Source organism: Mercenaria mercenaria, chromosome 13, assembly GCF_021730395.1.
Source record: "Mercenaria mercenaria strain notata chromosome 13, MADL_Memer_1, whole genome shotgun sequence".
Classification (NCBI taxonomy): Eukaryota; Metazoa; Mollusca; class Bivalvia; order Venerida; family Veneridae; genus Mercenaria; species Mercenaria mercenaria.
The window spans coordinates 51,528,841-51,546,671 of record NC_069373.1 but is presented as its reverse complement, the minus strand read 5'-3'; positions in this window follow the sequence as shown (position 1 = coordinate 51,546,671).

Genomic DNA, 17,831 nt, shown 5'->3' with positions numbered 1-17,831 from the left:
AGAAACAAGAAAAAAAAACATTCATAGGGGATTCTTGAAAAACATGTATTCACAATGTTACTGCAGATAGGAGGGGTACTTAATAATATAAATATTTGCTCGAAATTCATAAACAGTTACGACATAAATTTATGCTTCTTGAACTGCTTTATTATGCAATGCATGCATGTGGATAAAGAAATGATACTAATATTTTGTTTAATTGATTTTATTGTAGTTAAATTTGCAATACTTTGTGAAATTAAAATCTAAGGACAGCTGCCCTTTAATATCACCTAATTTTTGGCTTGGATTTCTTTTGATGACTTTTTCCTGTATTTTATACTTAACTAAAGATTATAAAACAGCAATAAAACTTCATGTTGGAATTAGTTTGAGGTTCGGACATTTTGTCTAGTAAAATAATCGACCTACTACCTTCAATGCACCCTATTTCCGTGCCGGACAATGCAAAGTCAATGAAATCCCTTCAACCTTGAATGGTTTAGATCCAACAAATAACTAAACAACTGCTTAAAACAAGTTAAAAGGCTTTATTTCCAGAAACGTAAAAACGCTACAAATAAGTACAGTTAAGGTCGATTCAGACAGGTATAAAAAGCCGTCATCGTACCATTCTGTACTGAGGTAGACTAGTATGGTGTAGACTAATTATTAATTTGTACTGTGATTGTTCTCATATAATGATAAAATGTTTGAACAATCGCCACATCCATCGAACTCCCAGTTTAAACAGATTGTACAAGTACTTGAAAAAAAATAGTCCGTCATTTGTACTAACTGGATAAATTTCTAGTAACCGTGTAAAAGTAAAATTAATACTGCAAACATATATCGGCCTGATAAATGCGTAGTGGTAGGATAAATGAGACATGATGCCAAACCAGTAACATTATACTGACACCGGGCTGACTATCCTAGAGTTGCCCCCTTAATGTTGAACGTTAAGCGAGGAAGCAGCTAGCGAACACTAGCCATCCCGAAAGTTTTTCTTAGAAATGTGATAATTATTGCCTCTCCTATGTCATAAGCAGGAATGGCTAACAAAACACTTGAAGTTAGTTCAACCGTACTGAAGCTAAAAAAATGGTGAATTGTGTTTACATTGGTGCATTTTTACTTATTGTTTTCTCATGTCCTGACGAATGACTAAAGATAGGAATAACTTCCGTCAAGGAAGCTTAAACGATAAAAAAGGGAAACTTAAGTTTGCTAAAATCACATCGTCTTTACAAATAAAAAATAGCGAGTAAATAAAACATTTCCCTCCGAGTTTCACTCTAACACTCGCGACAGAATAACCGATTCTATGAAAAGAAGGCGGGATGTTGCCTTGCCGCAAACTAATTATTATTGTTTTATATGTCTCAAAACCAGCTTCTGAAACAAAAACGGCTCTTGGAAGAAGAGAACGTAAAATAATTGCACTGTTCATGAAAGACGATGAAATGTGAAACACCCCTAACGCACCCTTAATTAAACATATTTAGATATTTTTCTTTTAAATGAAAAACTTTCAGTAGATCCATACTCATTTGAACTCTGCTTGTTAGTGTAGGAGTTTGGTGTCCGTCCTTAGAGTGGGGAAGGATGGCCTTACTTACAGTATATATTCAATGAAACGGTACCGTCCAACTGGTTATAGTGCCTGTCCGCTTAGCTCAATAGGGAGAGTGCAGATCGACGGATCGCGGGTCGCGAGGACGATCCGTGGGCGAGGGGCGTATGTTCTCCGAGGCGATTTGATGAAAAAAGAAACAAACAAACAAACAGTTTATAACGCTGAAAGAACTTTCAAAATTGTACAACTAATGTTAAAAGTGACAATTTGAACGATCATTCGTCTAAGGTATGTCCTCGTCCACTTCTTTCACCCGTACTCCTCTTCTGGTCCATGGGGAGCAGCTGTCCGTTATTGACAGAGAAAACGTAAGTAGTGCAACAGATACGAGAAATAGTTGATGGTTTAACTGACTGCCTTGACATTACTAAAATACTCTTGAAAAAACGGCCTTAAGGTAAATTAACAATATAGAATTTTATTCAACGTTTTTAAGGCATCGTGATGAAACAGTCACAACGAAACAAGTCACACTTTGGCCTTCTTAGTGAAAAGAAAAAAGGGTCGTGTTGAGAACATTGATTGATATTTTCATTAAATGACACAAAGTTAAGTAATATTTTACAATGTTTTAAAAGACAGTTTCCAGTTAAATACAATAATAGATATATTAATACTAGGACTGTATACATTACTTAAAACTCATTCTACCGTAAAATCGTGTCTGCTCTAATGACCACTATTTATTTTCAAAGGACATTTATACATCTTAATTTTCTTTTTATTATTCGGAACTATATGAATTGCTAATAGAGTAAATTTCAAGAATTGAGTGCAATTTAGTTATTTAGGAAAAAGCAATTACATGGCATGAAAATTATCGCTATAACGTTTCCCATATTCATTTTTAGTTTTTAGTTTTATATAGCCTTCACTGGGCTTAACAATCTTACGTTAGTTATTTTATCAATAATTAAATAACTATTAATTATTAGCCCGTAAACACGGCATTTGCCTCGTCCAATAATACAAAGGCCTCCTCTATAACAGTGTTAATATCTATATCAGTCAGCGGCCCCGGGCCGAAAAGTGATATAAAGCCCGCATTTTAAGGAATTTGATTGGCTAATTAGACAGGACAAAAAATTATCTAGATTCGCAGCTGGAAATTCGGAAACGGCAGCCATTTTGTTTTTAAAGTCAGTAAACGTTGACAGTTTGAGCACGGAACTTATTCATAGTTTTAGCGTACAAAAAAAAACACACGATTTAGTGGTATGTAACCGCTGCGTACTAAATTTACAACGTAAAATTTTCGCACATACAAGCGTTTATTCACTTGGATCAATGCGGAAGTCTGGAAAATAATTAAAATATGTTGTGTATTTTTAGAGTTGTTCTTTGTTACAATTAATAACTTGAGTGTTTAAAGTTTGAATCATTTAAGTACATGTAGTTAATTAATAAAACTGTCAATAAATAAGTAATTTGATATTGGCCCTGTTATTTGTTCTTGGGACAGTCGTATTGGCCCTAAGACAAATAACAGGGCCGATATCAAATCACTTATTTATTAACATATACTATAAAATTGAGCAAACATTAGTATGATACGCTGTAAATACTACGTTTTATCAGCGGCTTAGAACTTCTACATGTTGTTCCATGTAACATCTCTCTCATTCACTCTAATTTCATACAACAGTTTTGTCTTTGAACGTAACTATTTCACGAACACGTGACAAAAAATGAAATTAACTGATGTACGTGGTTAAATGAAAAAGCTTAAAATGAAACTTACACAATACCCTGTACGGCACCTGAGGTACTCCTCCATCATCAAAAGCTAGGAAACTCGCCATATGAATTGGTGTGACTCTAATTCTAACAATCAATAATGAATGATATACGTGCATTCTTCCATCCCATTTCTCAGGTGAGGTCCAAACGTTAACACTTTTGTAGTATATAAGCCTGAAAGTTTCTTGAACTGCTGCCATCATTTATGCTACGAAATGGAAGACTTAAGACAAAGGAGCGGGAGTTTAACAACTTTCTTTGCATCTGTTAAAAGACGATATTCTTTGGATTTGAATTTTCTGCCTTCAAAACAGAAATTTGCAGAGCTTGCAACATCTTTTAGCAGTTTAATTTCAGAAACGAAATCAACAGTGCCAACACTCTTGGATGTTGAAAAATCTACCAAGCATAGCTCACTGAATGGTATTCAAAATATGATGATTTCCGATGAGAATGGACACATTAAACAACAACAGAGGCACTTGCAATGTAACTTTGAAGAAACAGAGTACGACCACGTAAAAGAACAGAGAAAGGGAATGGGCAAAACGATCAACGATATGCGATGTCTTGAAATAAATACCCGATCTGAAGCTTCTGCATTTTCTAGACGAAACAACGATTCGTTTGCAACTGGATCTTCAATCACAGAAAGCAGCTGTCTTCTTAAACTAGAACAACGTGATAGTGATGCCAGTTATCAGCCGTCTTTTGGAACTAACAGTAAGAATAAATGTATCGAGTGGATGTCAAAAATTCCAGAAGAGGCGACACCAACAAGAACACTACGTAAGTCTATGTCAGAATTTGGAATTGTGACTTCGTCACATAGACATAGTAAAACTACATTGGAAAAGACATCAGTATGTCAAAACATAAACGGTAAGAAGTTTGTCAAGGCTAATTCTGTTCTAAGAGGTCGTGTAGCAGAACAATACTGCTTTTATAACTATGTTGAAGTTAAAGCGCACGATGTAAAAACTGATATATATAGCACCCCGGCAAAAGACCCATTACAAAGAGTTCATGGCGACATCGAACAAGCAATCTGTAAAGTATTGAATGCAATCGGTGACGACAAGCTTGCACATTTAATGCAACAAAAGGATGAAACAGAGACAAATATTGATAAGGCTTGTAGTGAAGGTAATAGTAATGAAAACATTAGTATCATACCAGAATGCGAGCAACACTTTGTTAATTCACCACACCCCAAAAGGAAGTTTTCTTTATGTGCTAAAGGGATGTCACAATTAGAGAAAGAGTATATTAATATAAAGACAGACATGTATACAAAATCAACGAAAATCCAAGACGCTCATGTAGGAGAGATAAATATTTCCATTCAGTATTTGATCGTTACAGAAAGACTGAAGGTTACAGTAAACAATGTGTGCAGTCTGCAACAGTCGAGCAAGAATATTGATAAATGTAATATCTTTGTTAATGTATCCTTAGTATCAAACAGGAAAAGAAATAAAGACACACGGACAAAATCGTTTAGAAGTGACAAAAGTACAAACTTTGATCAGAATATTTATTTCAAAGACATAAAAATTGAAAATGTTCATTTACTTTGTTTAAGGTTTGGGGTTTTTAAAAAGTCAGCGTTATTTTCGAAAAAGCACAGCAGATGTGTCGGGGAGTGTTTCATTTATTTGGACAATTGTGATGTCGTTGGAAAAACGCAAATGTCTAAAGAACTAATAGCATGCAAGTAAGACATACATAATTTATGACTAATTGATTCGTACTAACATTGTGTATAAAACATATGGCATGGCGAAACTCTTGTATTTGTATAATTTATTTGTAAAATCTATTATCTTCTGTAAATAAATAAGATTTTGGAGATACTTCAGTTTTCATTTGATATGTTTTGTTGTGTTAAACGAAACACCGACAAAATTGTATGTCAGATGGTGTCATTCTAGCTGTTTTAATGGAGACGGAAGACCCCTCCTGGCATTATATTCAGGCATGGGTTGGCACCTAGGCAGAACTAGTTCCGAAGATAAATGATTGGTTGGTTGTTTTTGTATAACGCCGTTTTAAAAGTATTTCAGTTATGTAACGGCGGGCAGTTAACCGAACCAGTGTTCCTGGATTCTGTACAAGTACAAACCTGTTCTCCGCAAGTAACTGCCAACTTCCCCACATGAATCAGAGGTGGAGGATTATGAAATCGTCATGAAGAAAAACAAACGCCTCGCCCAGGGCTCGAACTCACGACCCCGCGATCCGTAGATCTGCGCTCTATAAACTGTTGGACGATACCGTTTCATAGAAAAAAATACTATAAGTAAGGCCACCCTTCCTATAAGAAAAACTTTTTTAACTCTAAGAGTTCATTTGAAATGTACCAGAAATCTAAATGCATGAAAAAGAAAAAATACAAGGTTTAAGCTTGATACCAACACTCTTTAAGATTTTATGGCATTTTCTGCAACGTATGTCAGCACATCAAATTTTTCGAAAAATAGCTGTCGCAACATAATTTTTAATCATTTTTCCTAATTGGAGCATAGTTTTGCCATGTTTTGACATCTTCTACTTTGATCTGCACACAAATTACACACTTAAAGCGCAAAAAATGTTCAGCCTTACCTCTGACTGCTATGTTAGAAATTAACAATACTATTTTTGCATTTAAGAAAAATGCACAAAAAACAGTGAAAATGTGACATTTTTGGTTTAATCCATTTTAACAGCAAAATTGCAATAAATTTGTCATTTTCTATCAAATTCTAATAAAAAGTAGCCCATTTCCACCCTCATCTTTTTACCAATGACCCCCACTTTTTTTTTTATTTTAATTCAGCACTGACAATATTCTTCAAGAAAATATACGTTACCGACATTTAAAATGGGTCATGATGTGCGCTGCAGCCATTGGAAATTTGTCATTTTATTGAATAAGAAAGCCAGCTATTTAGTGTGTTCATGCCAATAGGAGAGCGAATTTCCGCGCTGATTAAATGGCGGTGATCCGCTAAATGCACACCCGCATAAATGGACCTATTTATATAAAGAAATAACGACTCTATATAATTAACAATCGACTACACATACTGATACAATCACATTATTTAATCTAATAACGATTTATATACAGCAGTACAGTTGTTTAGGGTATAGCGAATAGCCAGCGAAACTTTTGCTGCACTCCAATTCAACGAAAGTTATTCAGGTGATATTTTTTGTTTAGGGTATAACGGATAGCTAGCGAAACTTTTGCTGCAATCCAATTCAACGAAAGTAATTCAGGTGATATTTTACAATAAATCAACAGATAAGAGACTCATCTTTCCACAAACAGTCAGCTTTTACAGTTTCTTTGAATGTTTTTTCTCCATATCGTTGTTTACAGACGCTGTAATTTAGTCATTTACGGATAGCTTTGGTCTGTATTGGATTTTTCTATGAACTGTTATAATGGTCACCGGGGACCATTATAAAACATTGGAAATTGTTTAAAAATAGCTATTGGGTTGCACCAGTAAGGCTTACCATAAAAATAAATTTGTTTCCCGTCCCATGACCAATATCATAAAACTTCACACAAACATTTATACCTAAAGCTATTAACAGCTCGGTAGCACATTCGAAATTCTTTATTGTGGCAAAAATATTTTGGAGGGGAGCACTTTTTGTGGTAGAAAAAAAAAAGATGTTATGTTTGAGTGATCCTGTTTTTTTTTGTTGTTCATGAGTATATATTTAGCATTAATACGCTTTATCAAATTAGTTAAGCAAAGGATCCTTTCTTTGAGAAACATCTTGTTATAGGATCAACTGAAATAAAACAAAGTCATTTTATGGTTGATATCAAAGTATTTAACTGTTTCATTTTTATTGAGATCCATTACTGAATATCGCAAGCAAAAATCACAGAGTAATCTCAGTAAAACAACAAAATCACGGATTAATCATGGACTAGAATCATCAGTAAAACAACAAAATCACAGAGTAATCATGGACTAGAATCATCAGTTATACAATTTAACAGAATCACTGAGTAATCATGGAATAGAATCATCAGTTAAAAAAACAATCTAAAAAAATGGCTACGTAATCATGGACTGCACTCATCAGTAAACAATTTAACAAAATAAATGAGTACTAAGAACCATCAGTAAACAACAAAGTTTAAGTACAGAAATGGTAACTGGTACAAAAATAAACTAAAGATTCATTAATGAACTATGAAAGCATTCATACATTGAACTTTAACTTTCTGTGATACACACCATAACTTTATTCTGTCAAGATATGTATACTCAATAATGTCAATATCATTTCTTATAAATCCAGCAGCAACACTTAAAAGATGCATTAAGTACTTAACATAAGACAACACCTTATATACGCTCACTCATTCCTTTACTTATGTATGATCTTTATTGCCATGACACCACCTTCTGGCATTGTTGCCAGTGTGTCTGATATCATATTTATAGTGCTATTTGCATCCTGGACTTTCAAGTGTAGCTGCATGGAATGACTACACCACCACCTTTTGCTTGAGGAGCAGGCCAAGGATGGAAACTTGGAACTGAATCTACTGTAACACCATTGTCAAGTATCTTAAAAAAAACAACTGACCAAAACTCGTGGGACATGACCAATTGGTAATCCAGCAATATCTAACAACAGTAGATTTCTTTGATGATCAGTTACCATGTGATGCAAATTTTCAGGAAATTCAGATTATTCTGGAAGCCATACCAGACAAGCATCTTTGTCTTCAATGTTAGTATATTCTCTGTCATCAATACATTGTGTCTTTGGGTCTGTGTCTGTAGGCTTTATCTTGAAAGCGTGATATCCTTTGACGACAGAATTTTCTATCACTTTAACTGTATGCTTGTTTCCTGTTGAGGAACTGGATAAACCGGATGGACCAGGCTCTAAGGTCAATGCCTGAAAAAAGTAAAAATCTATTTAGGCTACATAAGTAAAATACTGTAATGAATATCTAAATAACAAATACAGTCATGTTACTAATAGTCTTCTACAAATGCTTTACAATGATTCAAACAGGAAATGTTGACTTTAAATTATTCTTTGATTTTAAATATTTTGATACCTTTTTATTTAATATGAATTTTGTTTACATTATTACAATGTTTTTTCACAAGAAGCATTCTATGAATTAACAATTTAACAGGATATATTTATGCTGAAACAATAGATGTTTCTCTTTTGCTATGCTATTATAGAATTAATACAGACACACATTTAGGACAATAGTAAGGGGCGTCATCTTCTTCAGGAACCTCAACCGAACTACAGTCAGCATAAATCCACGACTTGTACTTATCACACTGCACCCACACAGAACCAAGACCCAGTGACTGCTCTGCATTCCAGTATACTTTGCAGCGAAGGCACTTTGCATCTTCATTATCTGACTCTACTGGTATCTGAATTTTCTTGCCTCTGGTTCTAATAGTTGAACTTTCCACTTTAGACTTGGCTTGTTTTGTTTTCTTTCTATGTTCAGTAACTTATTTAGCTTTATCCACGAAATACGTTTGTCTTGCTTTCTTTTCTTTTACATCGAACTGCTTTATTTTCTGTTATTCTTTGAGTGACATTGCTCGCATGAACTCGGGTGAAGTGAGGTTGTCAGGCAAACTATCTAGATGTGACTTTCTATTCGATTTAACTGAAACATACTTTGGATAAACCAAATGCTCCTTGAGGACAAGGGAAACTGTCATTTCTTTGGGTTGGTTTGGAGAGGATGAAGACCCATGCATTGAAGATGCGTTAGCTAATAAAACTAGGCCAGAACCAACTGCAGCTGGAGGTACAGTACCTGTTATCACACTCACTGTAGCCGTTTGAACTTTTTCTACAGGAGACATTTCAGTTACATTTGTTGTTTGTCTTACTAATCTCCTATACACATCGAAGCAAGGATATTGTCCTTCAACGTCATATCCCTCATGTATACGTTTCTTCTATTTTTCTCTAACTGGAGTATTGAGTGCACTGTCAAGAGCTTTTAATACTGATGTTGCAGCACTATCATCAGGTGGTAATAAGCCTGAGTGTGCCTTTTCGCTGAAGCTAGATGTATGTCCTTCTACTTCTGTACTGCTGAATCTCATACCAGGTTTTATCTGCTCCTTTGTGATAACGGTACCATCCACAGGATATATTCATGATGCTTTGAAGGCGTTGATATTTGTAAGAGGTTTGTAGAATAACAGGTAGGCATCTTTAAGTTTCTCAGTAAAGTTTTCTTTTCCAACTGGCTGACCTGGATTTGATATGTTATGCTGCTTTACAACATGGTGTAAGTGTTTATGTTGTCCAAAGACTCCCTTGTCTAACAGTTGCATGAGGTGAGTTGCATTAGGAACAATTCTGTATAGTTCTATCCCCTTCTGTTTTGCATTTTCAAATACTGTCATGTTAATATGACTACTTACACTGTCAATAAGAAGGACTACCGGCCTGTCTTTCACTGAATGCTGAATGCTATGAACATTTCAAATGTAGGTCCATCCATCCAACCCTTTTTCGTGTAAGTTATATAACTTCACCTGTTTAACACATTTTGGCTTTTACATGTAGAAGACTTACGAGGTCTGCCCATGCTGACAAAGTCTGAAGCAACAAGACAATAAAGGATTCTCTTAATTATCAGTCTTTATTGTTTTGACGCTGACAAACAATCAGGCTCAAAATATGTACATACTGTAAATTCAGAATAAGCAAGTCTTTTATTTGGAGATAGGACATCAAAAATGTCAACGTAACAGAGGATAGACACTACCTTTATGCTGAATAAATAGGAAACATCAGAAAATTGATACAGTATTTACAAATTAAGTCAAATTAAGTCAAACTACCCATAATTTTATCTGGGGACCAAACGCCGCACTTCATTGAATTACACGCCTCAACACGTGTATCATTGAAGGTTCCATGTTCACCGCCATTTGAATACATCTGCGGATGTCTCTAAATTGCTTTTTGTACTTTTAGCATGTGTAAATGTTGAGTTCTGCTCAACCCGGGGCTAGAGGGCGTGGACGGTAGCATGCATTTCCACTACCGTCCATGAACAGGCTCAATCAAACCGAGCCTGCGACATTTTCGTTTCTGTCGTGTTGAGCGACCTGTGAAGTTTGCACTTTTCTCTATTTTAAACATATCTGTTTCCAGAAACAAACGATTTTTTATTTTGATTTTTTCATCTTTACCTGTTATCCTGTATATTAGGGTCATTATTAATATTTTCTTGCTCTCTAAATTCAATAGAAATATCATGTGCTTACAAATATGAATACCAACCCAGCTCAAGAATCATTTTTTTATTCAACAAAATACTCAGAATAATGTTGAGACGACCCCAATAAATGTTTACATGTGGGTCATGACCTATCCGTTACTCACTAAAGCATGCGCTGCACATTTCATGTCTGTGGCGAGTGGCAGGCAACAGTTCCCATAAGATTACTTATATGCATTCAAAGAGGACATATATATACATCATTTGATACCACAAACTTGTTAAATCACCTGTTAAATTTATTGGAATTCCTGGAAAATATTTCGATTTGGTTTCGTTTTGCCCGGAAACAGAGACGACTTCCGTTGACCTCGTTCTGGTTCTCGTAAAATATACACGTTGTAAATAAAATCAGAAACAAAACAAACAACTCGTAAGTACGCCAGAATGTTACTCTACCAGACTGTAAAAGAATTAATACATAATTTATACAATGAAAAAAGTTTTGATGCAAAAACAAATCACCCTATCCGCTATACCCTAAAATCCGCTATACCCTAAACAACTCGTATGATGATATAACCACTTTTTATAAAAAAGCAGTATTCACTTGATAAAGAAGTACATACTTTATACAATTGCATTTAAACTCCATATAAAGTGATATGCATGTTATAGTCATAACCACTTTATATAAAAATGTTTACACTTTATATAATGACACAATCACAATATATATAAAAGTATGCGCTTTATATAATAAAATAACCACTTCAAATAAAGAAGTATTCATTCTATATAATGAAATAACCACATAATATAAAGGCATATCCACTTCAAATATGGAGAGTGCCACATTTTATATAGAACAATCAACTTTATATGCAGATAGGAACACTCAATATAAAGTAACAACCACTCTATATAAAAATGTATCCACTAAATGTAAATAACTATCAACATAATATAATGACATTTCTGCTTATAAGACAGCTATGGTTTTCATTACCAATGCTTTACAGTGAGAGTAAAATTTTATCATTTTATCAAGTTTTGCTATAAACTGAGATTGTCATGACTTTGAAAAATACACAATTGACTGCAATGGAAATGTTTAAAAAATTGAAACAATCAGTAATATTTTATGTAATGCCTAAATTACGTTGATGTTTTAAAAACAAGGGTAAATATCTAACAGGAAAAGCCACATTCCAAAAAACGCAGCCTCTTACTAGCCACCAAATATTGCACATTTAGAATCAGTTCAAACGTTTATATCAAATAACTTAATATCGAGCGATCTTGAGCTCGATTTCATTTAGATTCCGTATAGATGTTATTTATAAACTTTGGTTTTCTGTAAAGGGGTAATACTTTGTTGTACTTGTGTCCATTTTGTTTTAAGTACTGTCCTTTTTACTTTTCACAAAAGATAATTTAAAATTGTACATTAATATGTAAACTACTGAAATGGCTCCTCTTGCAAACTATATATTGCAGGACACTGATATCCATGTCACATATATATTTACAACTGCTATGTACCAGGGTGTCTTTAACAGCCATAAATCATAAGTGACTATAAACCTATATAATGTTTCGTCGAGCGGATAAATTCTCTAATTTTCTCAAAGTATTTTGAACCAAATTTTAGCATAGGAGGTGATAATTTAAACTTTTGATGCAACCTACTTAGGATGGAAGTGCTATCCATGGCAGGTCATAAAATTGCAAGTAATATACCTGTTGACCACCACTTTTGGCCACCTTCTTCTCCTTGTCTGGCAGGAATTTCCTTATCATTATTCTTGCTCTTCTGGTAAAACATTTATATCTATTACCCAAAGTGCATCACATTCCAAACAATTTTAGCCAGTTATCATGAATTAGAATGTTAATCTATGACATAAGTTTTCAAACACATTCAACATATATTACACACACGGGAAACCACTTTGCATGGAAAATACATACCGCGGATTATCAAGCAATCAGAAGCCATGTGAGTTGTTTCACTCTGACCTAAATGTGTGATTTAAAAGAATGGCCCATTGCTATAAATAGTTCCAACAAAAAAGAAAGGGGAGTCATATAGCACGACAATTCTAACCTGAAATTGTTAAATACTGCCGGTAACATTCTTTCTTATTCTTATACATGTACAACTTCCCTGTTCAAGCTACTTTTATAAATGATTTTTCCAACGTTTGAATGTCATGGATTAGTCAGAAAATACCTTCCCCTGATTGGTCAATCTCTACTTGTTTTGTTGGTTATATAACCAGTGGTCAGGTAGGTGACTTCGCTAGAATTATTGTCATTCAGTGGAAGGCATAACATGTGTGCAGTAGTACCAACATTATTCTAATTTTGCGAATGAACGACTAAGATACAGAGAGAAACCCCGAAATTTCTTGTGACGGTCAAGTCAATGACAGGGAACTGGGCGATTAGAATCTGATATACAACAGGTTTCAGATAAATTGCAGATTCAACAAAATTAGCGCAGAAGTGAAGGACAGTCATCATTCAGTGAAATCGGAAGTAAACAAGTTGAAAGAGAAAGAACTTTCCCGGAAACATAAAGTAAATAAGGTATTAATAAGTAATGATTAATTAGTACATTTCCGATTCCGATCATGAGCAGGGTTGTACACAAGTTGCATGGGTAAATTCTAACAATAAGTTAGTGTATGCTGAAGAACTTTATTAAAGAGTGTAGAAAAGAAATAAACTGATTCGGATAGCATAAACCACGGAAGGAGGTATGGATAACTGTTAAGCCATATCAAGCGAACCCTGTCGCAAGTGACAGCGAAGATGAGTTTCGAATCAGTAAGGTGGAAAATCGAGCTTTCAGAAGGAGGAAACGGGTAGCATCCAAGAAGGAAGCAAATGTTAAACGTTCTCCGATTACACCTGACGGGCTATACTTGCTCTTCATAACCAGGGTACTTCATTACAACCATGGGGAGACAGAAATCCTGGAACTTCAGCCAATTATCGTGGATAAAGGGTAGGGATAAGAGGGTGCTGCTTCTCGTGTGGAAGTTTCCAGTTTTTCCGGAGACATTTTTTCGGTGAACAGATTCAGCCAGCAGGGTGCGAGTATGTTTCTATATATAGTAACGGTGTTGATAGCAACTTTACCAATGATTATTACGAATATGAGTCTGGACAAAAACAAATCTTAATAAGACAATTTTCAGATCAGGAAGAAGATTGGCTCCAGCGGATATATTTTAGATATTATTGTAAGTGGACACAAATTACCTTTATATGCATGTCCGTCTAGAATGTTGTTAGATAACAATTTGTCAGCAAAGAAAGAATCAATATTTGTTTCTGAGGTTATAAATGATCTTTAAGACAGAGGCTTGAAATTTGTGATAATGCGCCTCATGTTGTTAATCCATTTATTGTATCTATTCTGAGCAGTCGAAAGAAAAGATTGATTTTAGATCTTTAGTTGGTTAATCAGCATTTATGGAAACAATCTGTTAAATATGAAGGTTTGAGAGATGTTTTAGAAGTTTTAAAACCTAATTTCTTTCATGTTCAAATTTGAAACACATAGTGAATATAAGTTTATTTCAATTTATCCACCGCATGCAGATTTTTAGGGTCTCATGGATGAATAAATCCGGGGATAAAACTTTTATTAGTGCCTTGTTTTACCATTTGGGATTTCCAAAGCACTTGATTGTTTTGTGAAATTGACACTCCAACGTATCGCAAAAATGGCGCAACGAGGGAAAAGGGGTTGTTTTATTCTCAGATAATGAATCTGGATGCATTTTGTTTTGTTTTTTGTTGGGTTTATTGTCGCATCGACACAATTATAGGGCATTCGGCGACTTACCAGCTTTGATGGTGGAGGAAGACCCCAGGTACCCCTCCGTGCATTATTTCATCACGAACGGGTGCCTGGGTAGAACCAGCGACTTTCCGTAAGCCAGCTGGACGGCTTCCTCACATGAAGAATTCAACGCCCCAAGTGAGGCTCGAACCAACATCGGTGAGGGGCAAGAGGTTTTGAAATCAGCGACTTTAACCACTCGGCCAAGAAGGCCCCTAAATGATTAGATCCAATGATACAAATGAAATATGTTACAATAATGCTGTTTCTGTGAAGAATGATTTAATCTTGTCTGGTTTTGTACCTAAAGCTGAAATATCACAGTGGAATCAAGATCAAAATCTTGAATTTTTGGGGCCTCATTTAGATTCTAGCAATAAATTATAAGAGAAAAAAAGGCATTTCATTCTCTTTCAGATATTGAGAAAGACTTAAAGATGCACGAGAGAGTGTAGGTAGCCAGCTTTTCAGGACAGTTTATTTCCATGTCTATTGTACTTGGCAGTTTATGACCAGATATTTAAGCATTTACATTTGCTTAGCTAATACCAAGTATATCAAGTTGCATACTCAAAGTTTGAAACAAATATCACTTATCTGAAATAAATAACAGAATTTTGGACAAGAGTCCAGTTTGTTCCAAGATTTATATAGCTATGCTAGTAGTGTAGCATATTCTAGTTATGAGGTGAATACTGTTAATGAGTTTGTCCATGGAATATGGGACCGTTTAGAAGCAGAAAAATCCTCAATATGGAAAGATTTGATGGCAGTTTATTAGCACTTTCTGAAATTTTTTTCAATATCTCTTACCTCTGTTGAGATAAGCCACAGTGAAGGGGGACCACAGAAAGCGGAAAAGAGGATTTCTAATAGGCCTGTTGACATTATCTTTCTTAATTAGAATGGGAAATGTTTAGTCTCAATAGACCGTGTCTCTAATTCCAAGAGAAAAGAACGAAAAGGCAGATTACTTGTCCGAGATATTAAAAAGGCATGGTTAGAGGTTGTCTCCCTTTATTATTAATTTGATGGCACATTAGATGTAGAATGGACCGCATCACATCACAGTGTAAAATTACCTATTTGTATTGCAGGGTTTCTAGTTCATTTTTTCACAGGGATAGACACATTTAATAAAGATTGGAAAGGTAAATTTGGGATATTTGTCCCGCCAGTGAATTTAATTGCTAGTGATTTTTTTTTTTTTTTTTTTTTTTTTGTAAAATGAAACATTATAAAGCAAGTGGAATCTTAGTAGTTCCACTCTGATTTGCCTCAAGTGTTAACCGAGAAGGTGCTTGATCCTGAAATTACTGGTTTCAGCCAGAGTGAACTCTACTATAAAATCTTACATCAACGAGACTTTGGGCGTCGAGTATTTCTGTAGGAGAACATGACATCTTGCCGGCAAAATCATTTGTGTTTTCATTATTTTTATATTCAGTTTTGCAAAGTGCTAATTCTCCAGATCCAGTTTTGTAAGCATTAAATTAAATTAGGTTGTTTTAAAGACACGGTAAGTGGAGAAGTGAAAATGCAAAAGATAGCTACATTGTGGACTCTATCAATGAAAGGCAACTTGTATCAAAATCTTTAGGTCTTTAATTTATATTAGTATAACAGAGATGTTTGATGCTTAGTGATCTGGTTTAAATGTACAAAATCAGAAATTATCTCCATTCTTTATATTCAGCAGAGTCCAAACGCTTGTTAACAATTTATTTATTAATAAATAATATTAAGTGAATATGGTTTTAGTACGTATTGGTAGGTTCAGGGAAATGAATTTTCAATGAATTAGTTGATGAAAGTATTTTCCACTGACTCGTCAATCTCTTCTTGTTTTGTTGGTCAGGTGACTAGTGGATAGGTGGCCACACTATTACATGTGTGCAGTATTACCAACATCATTTTAGTTTATGGTGCACCTAACCTTGCTCTTACCCAACCATTTTCCAAAGTCAAAGGACTGTGTAAATAAAAGTTATCCCCGCCAGGTGAAACCCTAACACACATAAAGGCAACGGAAATCATGTTATGTAAAACGTAAAAATGCTCTTGTAAATTTATATAAAAAGCATCCTTAAGAACCAAAAACGCATGTACTCAATGCTTTAGCAGGGAACAGAGCAGCGAGACACCTTTAAGGTCCCTAAGAAACCTTGTTGAGTTACAAGTTTTCTTACCGGTATATAATCATACTACTGTTCAAATACAAGCCACGAGCCAGTTGCGCACGGCGGTAAAAGGGAATAATCATTCGTTATCACCGGACTTTTTCGACTTTTACAAAGGTGAGAGATACGGTATATAATCCTTGAAGAAAATAAAAGTCACATAACACATTAAGGACACTCTGTGAAATTTAAATGTATGATCTAGACTGCAAATTCATTGATTAGAAATAAAAATGGAATAAGAACATCTGACCAGTGGACGTCCGGTGAGTCGGACAGAAGTAAGGTTTTACGTCACATTTCGAGAAAAATAAGAGAGGAAATATGTAATTGTGGTGTTTTACAGAAATAAAATGTTCTACTCATATTACCGCGAAAAATATTTTTGAGTGATTTGAACAAAGTAGATCTATTTACATGTTATAAATATGTTTCGAGACATTGCTACTCTGATCGACAAATGATGGATCAGGTTTCTTACCATTTGAAGGCACAACGTCAGGGCCCACGTTTTAATAAAGGAGGTCTAGCTCCTTCCCTCGGCAATTTAAGCTCAAACATTGGCCATTTTCTGATAATACTGTCTTATATTTGCTCTCAGATTTTGAAATTTCAGCATCTCGACGACACGTGAATACTAACAATGACGACGTGCTAGGAGTGGGTCGGTATTTCGCCATTTTTTTTTCTTTTTTTCGTGTAAATACTTCATGGGCACCAACTAATTCCTCTCGATAATCCAAATGGTATAAATCAAAAGAACACTGCGTTAACTATATAATTATAATAACAACAATTGCTTTCTGGACTTACGACCAGTACCAAAGTCATTTTTAGAGCACGAGTTTGCGGTCAAATTTCGATTAAAAAAAAAATGAATCCACAACAAAGCCAGTCACTCTTTTAAAGGGATGTTGTTGGTTTGCGTCATTTATAACACGACAGTCATCGTACACCTTGGGTTTTAAGATGAAATATTCCAGCAGCGGTGAAATCACCGGAAACCCCAGTCTGGTATACAAAGAATTTTTTTTCTTAGTTTGGCGCCTATAGTAATAGAGTAGAGTTCCACTGAAATTAACTCTCCTTTAAATTTTTGAAGGTTAACCGTAATATTTTAGTGGTATTTTACATCGTATTTTACATCGTCTTGAATACACAGATAGAAAAGCATTTATTATA